Below are 16,582 nucleotides of genomic sequence, written 5' to 3' on the forward strand. Positions count from 1 at the left end.
TGTCATCATCAAGACAGCATGGTACTGGCACAAAAACAGACACATAGATCAATGGAACAGAGTAGAGAGCCCAGAAATAGACCCTCAACTCTATGGTCAATTAATCTTCAACAAAGCAGGAAAGAATGTCCAATGGGAAAAAGACAGCCTCTTCAATAAATGGTGTTGGGAAAATTGGACAGCCACATGCAGAAAAATAAAATTGGACCATTTCCTTACACCGCACATGAAAATAGACCCAAAATAGATGAAGGACCTCAATGTGAGAATCCATCAAAATCCTTGCGGAGAGCACAGGCAGCAACCTCTTCGACTTCAGCCACAGCAACATCTTCCTAGGAACATCACCAAGCAAGGGCAAAAATGAACTATTGGGATTTCATCAAGATCAAAACTTTTGCACAGCAAAGGAAACAGTTAACAAAACCAAAAGACAACTGACAGAATGGGAGAAGATATTTGCCAACAACATATCAGATAAAGGGCTAGTGTCTGAAATCTATAAAGAACTTATCAAACTCAACACCCAAAGAACAAATAATCCAATCAAGAAATGGGCAGAGGACATGAACAGACATTTCTGCAAAGAAGACATCCAGATTGCCAACAGACACATGAAAAAATGCTCCACATCACTCGGCATCAGGGAAATACAAATCAAAACCACAATGAGATACCACCTCACACCAGTCAGAATGCCTGAAATTAACAAGTCAGGAAATGACAGATGCTGGCGAGGATGTGAAGAAAGGGGAACCCTCCTACCCTGTTGGTAGGAATGCAAGCTGGTGCAACAACTCTGGAAAACAGCATGGAGGTTCTTCAAAATGTTGAAGATAGAACTACCCTCTGACCCAGAAATTGAACTACTGGGTATTTACCCTAAAGATACAAACGTAGTGATCCTAAGGGGCACGTGCACCCAAATGTTTATAGCAGCAATGTCTACAATAGCCAAACTATGGAAAGAACCTAGATGTCCATAATTAGGTGAATGGATAAAGAAGAGGTGGTATATCTACACAATGGAATACTATGCAGCCATCAAAAGAAAGGAAATCTTGCCATTTGCAATTACGTGGATGGAACTAGAGAGTATCATGCTTAGTGAAATAAGTCAATCAGAGAAAGACAACTATCATATGATCTCCCTGATATGAGGAAGTGGAGATGCAACATGGGGGGTTAAGGGGGTAGGAGAAGAATAAATGAAACAAGATGGGATTGGGAGAGAGACAAACCAAAAGTGACTCTTAATCTCACAAAACAAACTGAGGGTTGCTGTGGAGGGGGGGTGGTTGGGAGAGGGGGGTGGGGTTATAGACACTGGGGAGAGTATGCTCTATGGTGTGACATAGTGCTGTGAAGTATGTAAACCTGGCGATTCACAGACCTGTACCCCGGGGATAAGAAAACATTATATGTTTATTTCAAAAAAAATAATTTAAAAAATTAAAAGAATTTAAGACAAAGAACGCAACCAAAATCTCCAGAAGCCAAGGCAAAGTGAAATCAGGATGACAGAGAGATAAGCACGAGTGAAACCATCATCTCACAAAGCCAAATGTCACTAACTGTGGCAAAGAGCTTTCATTTTGATGACTTGCCTATAAAGACAGAAGACAGGACCCATACTACATGGGGAATCAGAAACACCCCACATAAAAAAACATCTTGCAGAATATTATACCTCAGTATAAGGCAAACTAGAAAAGAAAATGTCCCCCATGTAAGTAGAAAGCACAAATGTCCTTGTCTCAACATGGACAATGGGCAGGAGTGGGGGTGGAAATACCGCCCCTGAAAATATTTTCATAATCCAACCTTAATATAAGATTGGGACCTAAATTTATACTTCCTTAGGAAATATTGTGGCCATATCTGATCCCCTACAGGCTGACCTTCTGGAAAAGGAATTGCTTCCCAAAGATTTTGAAGGCTCTTGGACACAGTGTCTGATGCAATTTTGATACTCATGGAACAAAAGCACTATCATGGTCTTCCAATTATTTGGGGGCAGTTATAAGTAGTGTTGGCTAGGGGCCTTTTGGATTCACTGAATCCATGGACTTATCTAATAATATATTTGGCAGTTGGCACAATCCCCACATTGGTTCTTCTGTTCATAATGTGAGAGCTACCATGGTGGGGAAGACCAAGCGAAATAGCCCCTCTAACATAGCCCCCTCTGCTCTTCATCAAGAGGTTACATCAGCAACAATATCATATTCAGGGGAAATGGCATAAATTATTGGAAAGAATGACCAATTAAAGGAAAGAGGGGTCATCTCCATTATATTCTCATCTAATTCATGAATCTGATCCTGCCAAACCAAGAAAGATATTGGATCCATAATTATGTGGATTAAGTTCAAATGGAACCAGGTCATAGCCCCAAAGATAGCTGTGCTAGATGTAGCACCTGTACCATAGATTAACATGCTTTGGTTACATGGCATGCAGCCATTGATTTGAAGGATATTTTCTTCTCCATACTTTTAAGAAATGAGAACCAGAGCAGTTTGTATCCACCCAGGATGACAACAGCTATGCATTTGTGGGCTTAGCCCAGGGCTATGTAAACTCTCCTTCCTTTAAACCTATGGACTAAGTGTTCTAAGGCTCATAGAGACTTCAACTGGCTAGACATCCTGAAGAGCATCACATTGGTCCGTGTATCAATGACACTAAGTTAATAGGATCAAATCACATTATATGTGCTCGAGACAATGTGAAATAAACCCTATTCAGGAATCTACCCATCAGTGAAGTTTTTAGTGGTCTGAGCCATGGTGGAATATCCCCTTCAGGGGAAAGAACAAATTATTGCATCCTACACAATGCCTGGTAAACTTATTCAGGTTCTGGGGGGTAAATATTCCCCATTTGGGAAACCTCTCCAACCCTTTTACTGAGTGACACAAAAGGCTACCAGCTTTAATGGGGCTTAGAGCAAAAAAAGTCTCTGCAGCAAATCAGGCCTGCTACTTGGGCCATACAATCTGGGGATCTGAGGTATTTGTAATGGGAAAAGATGTCCAGTGAAGTTTATATAATTTCCAGGAAGTGAATCACAATACAGACTCTAGAGTTCTAGAATAAGTCAGCAGTACAGAATTTTACACTATCCAAAAAACTGCTGCTCCTCGAAATGTGGTGAGTACATACGATGGAATATCATTTGGTCTTAAAACGGAAAGGAATTCTGACATATGCTGCAACACAGATGATGCTTGAGCACATTATGCTAAGTGAAATAAGACAGACACTAAAGAACAGATATTGTATGATTCTACTTTCATGAGGTACACAGAGTAGTCACAGAGACAGATAGTAGAATGTTGGTTGCCAGGGTCAGGGAGAGGGGAGAATGGGGAATTACTCTTCAGTGAGCACAGAGTTTCAGTTCTGTAGGATGAAAAGAGTATGGAGATGGATGGTGGTGATGGTTGCCCAACAATATGAATGTACTTGTTACCACTGAATTGTATAGGCAAAAATGGTTAAGATGATTAACTTTATGGTTTGTGTATTTTACTGCAATAAAAAAAGATGGGAGGAAAATTGCTGTTGGTGGTATTCTCTGGGGCAGGCGAAGATTGAATACGTGATAAATGAAGCAGCAAGCGACTCTGCAACCAGAATAGTGTGCCATAAACTGGGTTCTATGAGACTCGGAGTCTTAAGAAAGGGTGGTTCCAATAGCAATCCCTTGTAAGATGGACAAGGCAGATCCAGGATGAGGCATGAACAGGTCCAGAGGGGCAGGTAATGACATAAGCAAGTGGCCATTCCATGCCATCCACCACCAGTTTCTCTCCATAAGCTAATACCTGAACCACATGGGTGAATCCTCTGAGATAGAAGCATGTGAATAGACATATTGAAGTGAATATGAAATATAATGACTTTCATATTTTATGTTAATGTCCATCACAGAAAAGACAGTAAAAGATCCAATAGACACATGGCTCAGCCTTCCTCCATCATTAACTATTCGAGTGCTGACCAAATAAGTATGTGAACTGAAAGGGAATGATGGCAGGTGTGAGGGTCATGCATGGGCTCAACAGAATGTATTTTCTCTCGCACTGACTAATGCTGCTACCGAATGTCCAATATGCCAACCACAGGGACCAATGGTCCTATTATGGCACAATTCCTCAGGGAGACCAACCAGCTACTTCATAGCAGGTTAATTACGCTAGACATCTTCTACTCTGAAAGGCATGGCTATTCATCTTGACCAAAGCAACACACATTCCAAGTACGAGTTTGCTTGTCCTGTCCTCAAGGTCTCAGTCTGAAGCCTGCTTATAGGGCTTACAGAGCACTTGATCCACCAATACAAGATCCCTCATTATGTCCTATTGAACCAAAAGACCTACTTTACAGCAAAGGTGGTCCCCCAGTGGTCTCATGTCCATGGGGTCTACTGGTTCTACTGCATTCACTACCACAAAGAAACTGGCAGTGTGAGAGAGTAGTTAAATGATCCTTTCAAGGCACAACAACTGTGCCAGCTGAGAAATAACATCATGCAAGAATGAGTCTCTGTCCTCTAGAATGTGACACATATCCTAAATCAATGACCATTATGTAGTACTGTGTTTCTAGTAGATAAAATCAATAGGTCTGTAGTGAACATAGAAGCGGCCCCATACACCATCACTTCCAGTGATTTACTTGGAGAAACTGTACTTCTGTCTCTGTAATTCTAGGTTCTGTGTTTCTAGACTTTCTGGTTCCTAAGAAGGGGAATACTCCACCAGGAGATGAAAGTATCCCATTAAGCTTTAAGGTATGAATACCAACTTTAGGATACTCGTGCTAAAAGGACTAGCAAGCCAGGAGATGGGTCACCATCCTAGCAGAGTAACTGACCCTGATCAGGAAGAGGCAGGGCTGCTGTTATATAGTGTGGTAAGGAAGAACATGTAGGGTACCCAGGTGACCACTGGGTGCTTCTTCATCTTTCCCTGACCAGTTTTGATGGTAAGTGGACAAAAGCAGCAACAATCTGCAGAGGGCAGACTCCACTAGAGGCTCAGACTCTACAGAGTTGACTCCTCCTGGGTTACCCCATCAGGTAAGTCACGGAGGCCAGGAGAGGTGCTGGCTGAGACCGAGAGAAATCAAGAATGGAAAGCAAGGGAGGGGGAAAATGAGTATCAACTGGGGTCCTAAGACAGCTGGAGCACCAGGTTCATCTGACTAACCTTACTCTTGTAATTACATTTCCCCAGAAAAAAACAAAAAACAAAAAACGAGGAGAATTCTGAAGGGGTGAATGGACATGCAACAAGTGCACCTCAGAGGACAAAGGAAATTCTATGGTGGATGCTGTGAGACCATCCAGAGTCCCTCTTTATGACTGAGGCACTCACTGTATAGTGGCATGGCAGATGCCACTTAGGATGTACTGTTGAGTCCCTCCCCAGAAACGGCCATTAGTTGAAGGAAGCTGCCTGGCCCAAGTAACTGCTCCTCCTTGGGGACAATCTGTTTCCATTGACTGGTCACTGAAGGGGCACAACTTAAAAGACTGCTGGTCTTGAATCCAAACATATTCCTTTGAGATAGTATCATTAAATTAAAGTCTACAGAAGTACATTCATTCACTCGGCAAATATCTATTAAGCATAAATTGCATATCTGAACTCTTCCAGGAGCTTGGTATACATCAGTGAACTAAACACACAATTTCTGTCCTCATGGGGCTTATCTTCTAGTGGGAGGAGACACAAGTGAACAATCCACATAAGACAGTGAGTTATATGGTATAAAGGAGAAAATAGAAGAAGGTAAAAGAGATAAGGAGTACAGGGAAATGGAGAATAGGTCATTTTAAATAGCCCTGACCAAGCAGACTTCCCTAAAGTGATGCTGAGCCATCTTGAAGGAGATGAGGGAGGGAACATGTGATTATCTGGGAGGAAACTGTAGCAGGCAGAAGAGAGGGATCAGCTAGTCTCAGACCTGGTGTGTTCAGGAGACAGCCAGGAGGGCATGCAGCCACAGGCAGGGACAGGGACTGCAGTAGGAGAGAAGGGCAAGAAGTAAACAGGTAGGGGATAGAGGGGACTACCTTGTAAGCCATTGTGTGAGGATCTCAACTTATGCTAAGGAAGTGGAGAGCCAGTGAAAGACTAGATCAGAGGACTAACATGATCACTTCCACTTTTACAGGATTTTTCATTCTGCTTTGCTGAGAAGAGATGGGTGGAGGAAGGTTGAAGCATAGACACCCGGAGACAAAGAAGCTCAGGTAGTCGTTCCAGTGAGACACAATAGTGGCTTAACAGGGCAGCAGTGGAGGTGATGAGGAGATTCTGGATATATTTTAGACATAGAGCCAACCTGATTCTTTGATATACTGACCAGGGGTGTGACAGAAAGAGTCATGGATGACTCCAAGGAGCTCTGTGTAAGTAACTAAAAAGATGGAGTTGTGGGATGGGAGTTGGAGGAGGAGTGTCAAAAGTTTTGGGCATATTCAGTCTGAGACATCTAATAGACTCAGAAGCAGACCTTGCTGGTGCTCTACTGACCAGCTGGAAGTGCTTGGGAGTTTGTGTCCCCACCCCCAAAGCCACCTTGGACAATGGTTGATTAGTGGAAAAATATAATAGTCCAGCTCCCATTTCTTCCACTGGAACAAACTTCAAGTCATAACCACACTCCAAAGCATGTTTGTAGGGACCAAGCTGAACCCACCTTCCCCAGAAATTTGCCTGGAACTGTCCCTTGCTTGGTTTCCTCACCTGCTCTGCCCCTATCCTGCTTCCTCCATTGCCTTACTAGTTTCTCCTAAGAGTGACCCCTTATAGATCATATTCACAAACCCTCATCTGAGGTCTGCTTCTGAGGAACAAGACCTAAAATGACATCCAAGCAGAGATAGACATATGAAGGAGACAGATGGATATATGAATCTGGATGTCATCAGAGGGCTTTCAGACAGAGAAATAAATTTGGATGTCAACTGCATATAAATGTACTTAAAGTCATGAGACCATGAGAGTGACTTGGTATTACTCTTCCATCATAGAGATGCTCTCATCTTGAAAGCAATTCAGGGAATCAAAAGTCTGATTCATTTATTAAATATTATTAAATTATAATTATAATTTTACTATAACAAAGTGTCAGAAGATGATACTTGTTAAAGCTGGGTTGTGAGTGTATACAGGATCATTATATTATTCTTTTTATTTGTGTGCATGTTTGAAAATTCCCACAATGAAAATCATACAAACAATATATAGATATATTCTCCTTTAGAAAAAAGAAATAATCAAGGGAATTCAGGAAGGTGGTTAAGATAAGATAAATAAGTACTAGGGATAAAACATACAACATGATGGCATGGCTACTGCTGCTATAAGGTATATGGGAAAGTTGTCAACAGAGTAAATCCTAAGAGTTTTCATCAAAAGGAAAAAAAATTTTGCCATTTCTTTTTATTGTATCTGTGTAAGATGATGGATGCTATAGATCCATCTATAAACTTACTGAGGTAATTATTTCACAGTGTTTGTAACTCAAACCATTAAACTCACATAGTGATGTGTGTCAATTTTATCTCACTAAAAGTGGTATAAAATAATTATGTAGTGAAAACCCAGAGATAATACAAATTTCTGTCAACAATAAATAGATATGGGGGCACCTGGGTGGCTTAATCATTAAGTGTCTGCCTTCAGCTCAGGTCATGATCCCAGGGTCCTAGGATCAAGCCCCACATCAAGCTCCCTGCTCTACAGGAAGCCTGTTTCTCCCACTCCCCCTGCTTGTGTTCCTGCTTTCGCTCTCTCTGTCAAATAAATAAAATCTTTTTTAAAAATAGATATGTAAATTGTGGTTTACTGACACAGCAATGATAATGATGAACTACCTGTAACAAAATGGGTGAATAAATCTTATAAACATAATACTGCAAGAAATGTACACAAAAGAATATATACCATTTATGTAAAACTCGAAACAGGTAAAAATTAATCCATGCCCTAGATAAGAGCATGTTACCCTTGGGACGATATTGACTGAAGGATACATCAAGAAGATTTTTGTAATGCTAGTGATGGTCTTTTCCTGGATCTGGTGCTGGTTACATGTGAGTCCACTTATTCAGTATTTACACTACATTGTAAACATGCTGAGATTTTAGCCTGCCACAATCTCATGGATGTCAGTGGAAGACATAAGACTCCCAGGTCAGAGACAAAGGATTTTGTTGCTCCCAGAAATTATGAGCTTTGTGTTTGCATGAGTTCCTTTTGACTCCTAAGTGCCAAGGGGGTGACATGGGGTTGAGCACAGGTGGATGCAGCACACACACTTGGTTTGCAACAGACCTGAGTGACCTTAGGCTTAGGAAATCTCAATCTTTTAAAGGGACTACAAGCAAACTGCTCAAACTTTGTCCCAGAGGGGGGCATTATCTTTACTACATTGGCCAGCAGACAAACCTATCCTTGTCTCAGAAAGCAACCGTCCCTATCTTCCAAAACTGTTTGCTGTACAGACATCCTTGAACAGATAGTCTGGAAAAAAAGGTGTTGGTGTCTATACCCATAAGACATAAAGTATAAATACGAGACCCATGGAAAATTGCCTCCCAATAATATTACAATAAAAATGTACACTTATAAAGATCATGGATTTCTGCTCTTCCCTGTTCAGTAGACAACTGCATTTTCTGGTGCAGTGTCAGCTGTGTCCCAAAACACGATGGTGAAGGTTAGACTAAATGGATTTGGCCTTATTGGGCACATGGTTACCAGGTCTGCCTACCATTCTGGTAGAGTGGATATTGTCACCATGAATGACCTCTTCATAGACCTTAACTACATGGCCTACATATTCTAGTATGATTCCAACCACAGCGAATTCCATAGCACAATCAAGGCTGAGAAAAGGAAAATTGTCATCAGTGGAAAGCCTATCTCCATCTTTCAGGAGTGAGATCCCCACATCAAAAGGTGTGATGCTGGTGCTGAGTATGTTGTGGAGTCCACTGGGGTCTTCACCACCATGGAGAACACTGGGGCTCACTTGAAGGGTAGAGCCAAGGTCATCATATCTGCCCATTCTGCTGATTCCCCCATGTTTGTGAAGAACATGAACCATGAAAAGTATGACAGCTCCTTCAAGATTGTCAGCAATGCCTCCTGCACCACCAATAGCTTGGCCCCTCTGACCTAGGTCATCTATGACAACCTCAGCATCATGGAGGGACTCATGGCCACAGTCCATGGAATCACTGCTACCCAGAAGACCATAGAAAGCCCCTCTAGGAAACTGGAAACTGGTGTAGTGGCTGAGTGGCTGCCCCAAACATCATCCCTACTACTTGGCACTGCCAAGGTTTTAGGTAAAGTCATTCCTGAGCTGAATGGGAAGCTCATTGTCATGGCCTTCTGAGTCCCCACCCTCAATGTGTCAGTCGTGGATCTGACCTGCTACCTGGAGAAAGCTGCCAAATATGACAACATCAAGAAGGTGGTGAAGCAGGCAACAGAGGGCCCCTCAAGGGCATGCAGGGCTACACTGAAGACCAGATTGTCTCCTGTGACTTTAACAGTGACACCTACTCTTCCTCCTTCAATGCTGGGCTGACATTGCTTACATTGACCACCTTGTCAACTTCATTTCCTGGTATGACAATGAATTTAGTTATAGCAACCAGAAGGTGGACATTATGGTCCACATGGCCTCCAAGGAGTAAGAAAGCCCCCTGGACCACCAGCCTTAGTAAGAGCAAGAGGAAGAGAGAGGTCCTCAGCTGCAGGGGAGTACTTGCCTCAATTCATCCCCCAATACACTGAGAATCTCTTGACCTCCACAGTTTCCATCTCAGACCCCTTGAAGAAAGGAAGGGGCTTGGGAACCCCTACCTTATCAGGTACCATCAATAAAGTATACTGTATCTCCCCTAAAATATCATTTAAGTAAATCATTACAGACGAAGCTAAAGATTAAGTTTCTTTGACCATTTCCCTTTTCCAAGTCAAGAAGTGATCAATGTTGGGTGTATTCTTTTCTAGACCACTAGCTACACAATTATAAGTATCTACATATGTATTCCTATGTATGCCTATATATAACAATATCCATATATATAGTATATGCAAAGTTTCACAGGCGAGGTAAACATGACACCAGACAAGGTGGGTGCAAGGCAAGATTTATCAAAGGCACTCTCCGGCGAAGTTTCAGGGCTCAGGTGAAGGCGAGCCAGGAAAGTCGCGCCAGGAGGAGGTGGGCACCCTCCAGCGAGATTCTGTGACTCTGGAAAGGGGAATCGGAGAAGACACACTGGGAGGGAAGTGGCGGGGGGTCTTTTATCCAGCCAAGGCAGGGCATGGGCTCACATCCATATATGGTATGGTATTTGGTGATCAGGAGGGTATGGGGTGGGGGTTCCTAATACTTCTGTTTCCAGCATAGGTATCGGGTTACCTATGAAGACACGACGTGGGCATACATCCTTTTGGCGGGAGAGTCACAGGTTGAGGAAGGGGGGAGAGGGGGCTGGAGGATGGCGGCCCAAGCGATCATTTCTGTTGTTCCTCCTGCACTCCGGGAGCCACCAACCCAACAGTATATATAGAGAGATAGAGAGATAGATGATAGATAGATAGATAGATAGATATAGACATAGAGAGAGAAACAGAAAAGAGAGATTTAGAGTGCAGTATAGAATGACTTAAATATAGGACATTATATTCTACATGTCATTTTGTAACTTACTATTTTCATTGAACAACGTCTTCAGGGATGCCTGGGTGACTCAGTCAGTTAAGTGGCTGCGTTTGGCTCAGGTCATGATCCCATCGTCCTGGGATCCAGTCCCACATCAGGCTCCTTGCTGGGCAGGGAGCCTGCTTCTTTCTCTGCTTCTGCCTACCACTTCTGCCTGTGCTCTGTCTCTCTTTCTCTGATAAATAAATAAATAAAATCTTTATAACAAACAAAAAAATCTTCACATTTCTTCCCTTTTCTCTTTCCTTGTCACTACCTACACACAGATCTTCCTCTTTCTTCTAAATTTTCTGCATAGTGGGCCTTGGTATGAATGCACTACAGTTCAATTAAACATTCCTCTTTTGGATATGTTTAGTTTTGCTGTTTCTTTGGGGGTTTTTTGGATTTTTTTGTTTTCTTTTTCTTTTTTTTTTTTTTTTTGCTAATCCAAGCAGTACTTCAGTGACCATTGTCAGACAGGTCTCCTTATACTTTTGCGCAAGTATTTCCCTAGGGTGGATTCCTAGGAGGACTGCTGCCAAATTGCCCTCCAAACCATTGTTCCAATTATCTCTCTAGTAGCTTACAAGTGCCCATTTCCCCATAAACTTGCCAACAGTGTACATTATTGTTTATTTTAATTTTTGTCAATTAGAAGGGAGAGAAACATGACGTCCTGTTGAGATTTTAATTTGCATTTCCAAAATCTGCAGAAAAGCTGAGCATATTTGAGGACCTCATTTCTTAGATCACTGACTCCTAATATTTATCTGCCTAGGACTGCAATGGGTACTTCATGCAAAATATTTCACTTATTCTCACAACCCCTCCCTGGTATAGTAGTGAGGAAGAAGCCACTATTTTTTCCTAAGTGGCAGGTAAGTCAACTGAGACTAGCTTATATTCACACATCTAGTAAGTGTTGATGGCAGCGAGCTCCTTCTCATTAATTACACAGTATCTGTTCTCTTATTCCTCAGTAAGAGAACCCAGACTGTGGAGGGAGCAGCAGCTTGTCAGCTTCCAATATCCCCTTTCCAGCCTTCTTTGTAGGTAGACATAGCCATGTGAAAGCTCTTACAGATGAGCTATAGATGCAGTTTAGGGGTAGAGGTGCTTCCTGTGAAGCTCCTTGAAAGGACAATGACCATCTGACGCCTTGCCTTGCTCTCTTCCCATCTTCCCCCTTAAAATGTGATGACTGAAGTTGTAGAGCCATGACATTGGCCCCAAGCAAACTTGAGATGGAAATGAAGTCCCAGAGGGTAGAACAGGGAGACAATAGGAATGCGGGCTATTGATAGTGTCACAGGCCTGTTCTCTTCCACCCTAGACACCCTCAACTACCTCCTTCCGGAATTCCTGTCACATGAATGAGAAATGCCCCACTCTGCTTTTCTGTTACTACTGAGACAGTGATGGAGCCAGGATTTGAACCAAAGCCAAGTCCATGATTGTGACCCTTAATCTATGCTGATTCACTGCTTTTTTTTATCCAGGCAATGCTCTCCACACAAAAGGATGCTTTCACTGTATAACAGTCACCTCCGGTGGCCATTAAAGCCTGGCAAAAATCTTGCTCTTGGTTATTCTTCCTCGGGACACCTGGCCTCGCATGTCCTGTTTCTCCATCAGAACAATGTCAACTTCATAACAGCAGCAGAAGAGGTAGTGCTTGTGAAAAATGAAAGTACAAATAGCCAAATACTACATAACTTCCTTTACTGTGTCTACACAGGGGAGCATGGACTTAGAGAAATGAACAACATGGCAGATATTAAAAACAGAAGTTCCAATCCTGGCTTTACTACTCTATTTGTTGTGTGATCTTAGAAAAATCATCTCATTCCTCTTAGCTCCCTTTTCTTACATGTTAATAAAATAAAACTTTATGCCATAGGTTTGTGATGAGAGTCCAGTGAGGAAATACACATAAAAGCTTTTCAAAAAATCAATGCCACCCTGGCCACGGAAAGAATCACTGTATAAAAACTGAATCCCCGGTGTACGTGTACACCATGCTCAGAAAGCCTTGCAGTTATCATTATCCTATTTTAGTGACCCCAATTTTCTCCCTCTTTTCTAGCCATTATGTTGTGGGAGACCCCATGAGACACAGGGACATTGTCACAGTGAGGGGTAGGTGTGCCAGTATGTGTGTGTTTTTAAAATGTATCCTTTTTCTCATTGAGTTTCATAGATTTCATGCAAAGGATTGCTGAATATTCATTGATCTATCTAGTATCCCCAAGTACGCTATTAGAAATGCATTGCTTATCTATATTTTTGAAATGTTGAAATAATTCAGTGTTGATCCTTTGTGAGATAGGTTTGCTACCTTTAAACTGAAGTGACAATAACACCCCAGCCGTCTTCGGCTTCTCTCAAGTTGTGCTGATATCCTTGATGTCGTAACAAACCAAAGCCTGCCTGTGAGAATCCTGTATGTCACCATTAAATTGAAAAAGGCCCGAAGTATCAAAATCTCACTTCTGGTAGGGAAGAGAATTGAGAAAAGAGCAAACCAATGGTTATTCATGAATCACTCCGGCCAGCCATGATAAATACCCCTGGCCTCATTCTCCTCTTCTCCAGGCTCATAATTTTCTCCCTGAAGGTGTCTCACCTGCACAGGAAAAACTGGGCTGGAGGGATGCTAGTAAAAAATGATTTTTTTAAACCTCTTAAAACACAAAAGGCTGTGTGTGGGTTATGAGCTCTCCTTTTTGCATAAGCAACACAATGTCCGATTAATCTGGCCAGACTGGGGAGAGGGGATAAAATAGTATGTCATGTTTGGTCTGGGGTTTTGTGACAACCCAGGGATGGGACTAGAAAATGAAATAAATACCCGATGAAGGAACTTCTTTTAAAAGATTACAAACGAATGGGTCCAGATTTGGACTTCTCTCCACATACAGATTCTGCATCTAAGCTGGGAAATATTGGGGCCACTTAGATATGAAAGGCTAGGACGGGGGTGGGGGGGTGAAAGTATCTGGAAGGAAATGCAGCGATGCACAAAGAACCAGTAAAAGTGTGGCTTCCGGGTGTTTTATTGGACACTTCCAGACGTCTTCTCATTGTTCCGACAGGGAGTCGCAGTTCCCCACGCGCTGACAGGCCGGGCTCTGTGACATGTCGGCAAACAATTTTAGTGTTTTCCTCTCTCTCCTTATGAATGATATTTATAGACTAAGAATTGCATTTGCTTCCGCTTTCCGACACAGTTATCTTCTTGGGCGTGGATTAAATGTAGATCTGGGTGTTGAAAGACATTTACATAAGTGCTGTTTGTGAACAGGGAGGCCAGTGCTTCTATTATCGCCAGAACATTTAAATCTTAATGACTGGCATTGTTGTCTAAAAGACGGTGTTTTTCCCGCTGAGAAACTGCATTAGATTCAAGAAACAGAGCTCATTTCCATTCTCGCAGCAGTCTCTCTAGAAATGACATGCAGTGCTTGAAACTGTTTATTTCCAAATTCAGGCCTCCCTCGCATCAGTCATCAGCTTCAATTACCAGTTTTCCGGAGCCGAGCCATCAGGCAGTCTGACACCGGGGTCCGGCCTAATTCCCACCTTCTCCAGAGTCAAGAGCATAATGTGCGGATGAAAAGGTGCAAAATAGCCCGGACTTCATTAGCATGCAGGGCCTGGCTGTTCATTTGCCGGCTGCGAATGGAAGTTCTGACACTCGGAGCCGGCTGCAAAATGAGAAAAGTCCTCTTCAGGAGAGATGGGGTCCTCGGTGGTGAGGAAAGGTCATCAAAAAGACAGCCACTGCCCTTGCTCCCTGCTCTCCAGGACTGCTTATTGATTCCAGGGACACCTCATTACACGCCGGATCAACATATTATTGCCATGTTCTGGGACTGAATTGTTTACAAGTGTCTTTATCACCGGCAAAGGCCTGCCCGGCGATGCATGACTACACTCATTTGGCTGTGACCCGCCAATTATGTGTTATCCGATATGTTGCTGGGTATCTTGATCTTTGCCCGGGTCTTCTCGCGGCATCAACACAGTCCCATTTACTACTTCTTTCTAACCACTCTTTGGGAAAGTAGCCATTAGCCTGTCAGTGTGTAAGTGTGTGTGTGTGTGTGTGTGTGTGTCCTCTGCTACAGGAAATTTGAACGTGGTTTCTCCATTGCTTGCTGTGGGTGAGGTTCATAATCAGTTGGGAGAAAAAAAAAAATCTCTTTCACGCGTGCGCCCGCGCGCGCGCACACACACACACACACACCCATTTTCTCTTTTTTTATGGCATCCAGGAGAACCCACACAATTTGCAATCAGTATGCATGGCTGAGGGCGTAATTCGGCTTGTTAGGGAGCTCCCTCTGCTTACATATAGGCCCTATGAGAGAGCTGTCATATTTTATTTGGGCATAGCCACTGCAAACCACTGCACAGGACCATTTTAATCTTTCATTACAGACACTTCTATGGCTCCATAAAAGAAAGAGTGGAATAGCAACTTGATTAAAAACTCAGTAAAGAGACTTGAGAGCCTATCCTCTGCCCCAAAAACTGGAGCTGAAGCCATGGTTTGGAAGTGTATGCGTTCTGATGCAACCTGATTTCCATTTCCCCTCCAATGGTGACTACTGACAAGAGCTTTAATGATGTCACCGGTTGGCAACTTTGGTTTATTATTATGAATGCTGCTTGGGGAAGTTTTAATGACCGCCAGATATTTAGGCCAACTCAACTAAATACTAAAAGGAGGCCATTTCATTTACATCTCCAGTCACCATCAGGAATGACTCTTTAATGAGTTTTCCAGTGGGGGATGTAAAGCAAATGCCAAGAAATTTGCCTTTACTTATCCTGGAAGGATACATCCTGGCGATGGGCACAAAGTGTAATGAAGGAAATGAAATTCAAGAATCTAACTGCCTTCGGAAAGGTGACATCTGTAAGTATGTTCATTTCCAGCAATTTCCCAGATCTGTCTGATATTTATCTTTAAATTAATTTCTCCAGGCATTTTTTTTCCTCCTTTGGATTTTGGAGCAGAGTCTTAGAAAGTTACTGAGTTCTTTTTGTTTGTTCTGAAATCCCTGGGCCCTTGCTTTCTGACAAATAACTCAATGAAAAGGCTAAATAAAGACCCCTCATCAGGGTGCTTCAACCAAATTAAAGAGTCAATGGAGAGATGTTTGCTCCACCAAGTGTTTAAGGACACTGCAAATTCTGTAGTGTCATCAACCAACAAATGGCCTTTGGAAAATGAGAAGATGATAGGAAGGATTACTCTTGCTTTTTTTCTTCTTCTTTTTTTGAGACATGATTGCATATGGAGAAGTTTGGTCAAGGATAAAGATGGAACAAGCAGGACCGTTTCCCAAGTCTCCCATCTGAGAAGCAAGTCTCAATGCTTTTGGGATTCAGCAAATGCCAGAAAGGATGACTCTTAATAACTAGAGGCCGTCCAAAATGGAAGGGTTTCTTTACACATTTATAAGAAATCATAACAATGAAGCAGTAGGAGTTCCCTGTCAATGGGCAATCTGGGATTGAATGTTCTGAGCAGAAGGAAGAGCTCCATCCAGGGGTTTCTGTCAATTTTTATAAACAGATCATCTATTATTTCAACCATCAAAAAGAATATCTCACTGTTATGGCTTTAACACCTCATCTCCATGAATCCCCCAAACTGGAAACAAAAGATTCCCTTCAAGTAACAGGATAGCTGGTAATCTTGGATCCTCTGGATTTCTTCTCTGTTTTAAGGATGCATGCCTTTGAGAATTTCTGAGGGTCAGTGGAAAATGCAAACACAAAATCCGCCAGAACGGTGATATGGTAAAATGATCAAATTGTA

General features: G+C 42.4%; 1 pseudogene; it reads left to right on the top strand.

Moving 5' to 3' along the window:
- Positions 1–8,733: 8,733 nt before the first annotated feature.
- On the top strand, positions 8,734–9,730 carry LOC101684329 (annotated as a pseudogene).
- Positions 9,731–16,582: the final 6,852 nt, after the last annotated feature.

This window comes from Mustela putorius, unplaced genomic scaffold (genome assembly GCF_011764305.1).
Source record: "Mustela putorius furo isolate JIRA1106 unplaced genomic scaffold, ASM1176430v1.1 tig00000253_pilon_pilon_pilon, whole genome shotgun sequence".
Taxonomy (NCBI): domain Eukaryota; kingdom Metazoa; phylum Chordata; class Mammalia; order Carnivora; family Mustelidae; genus Mustela; species Mustela putorius.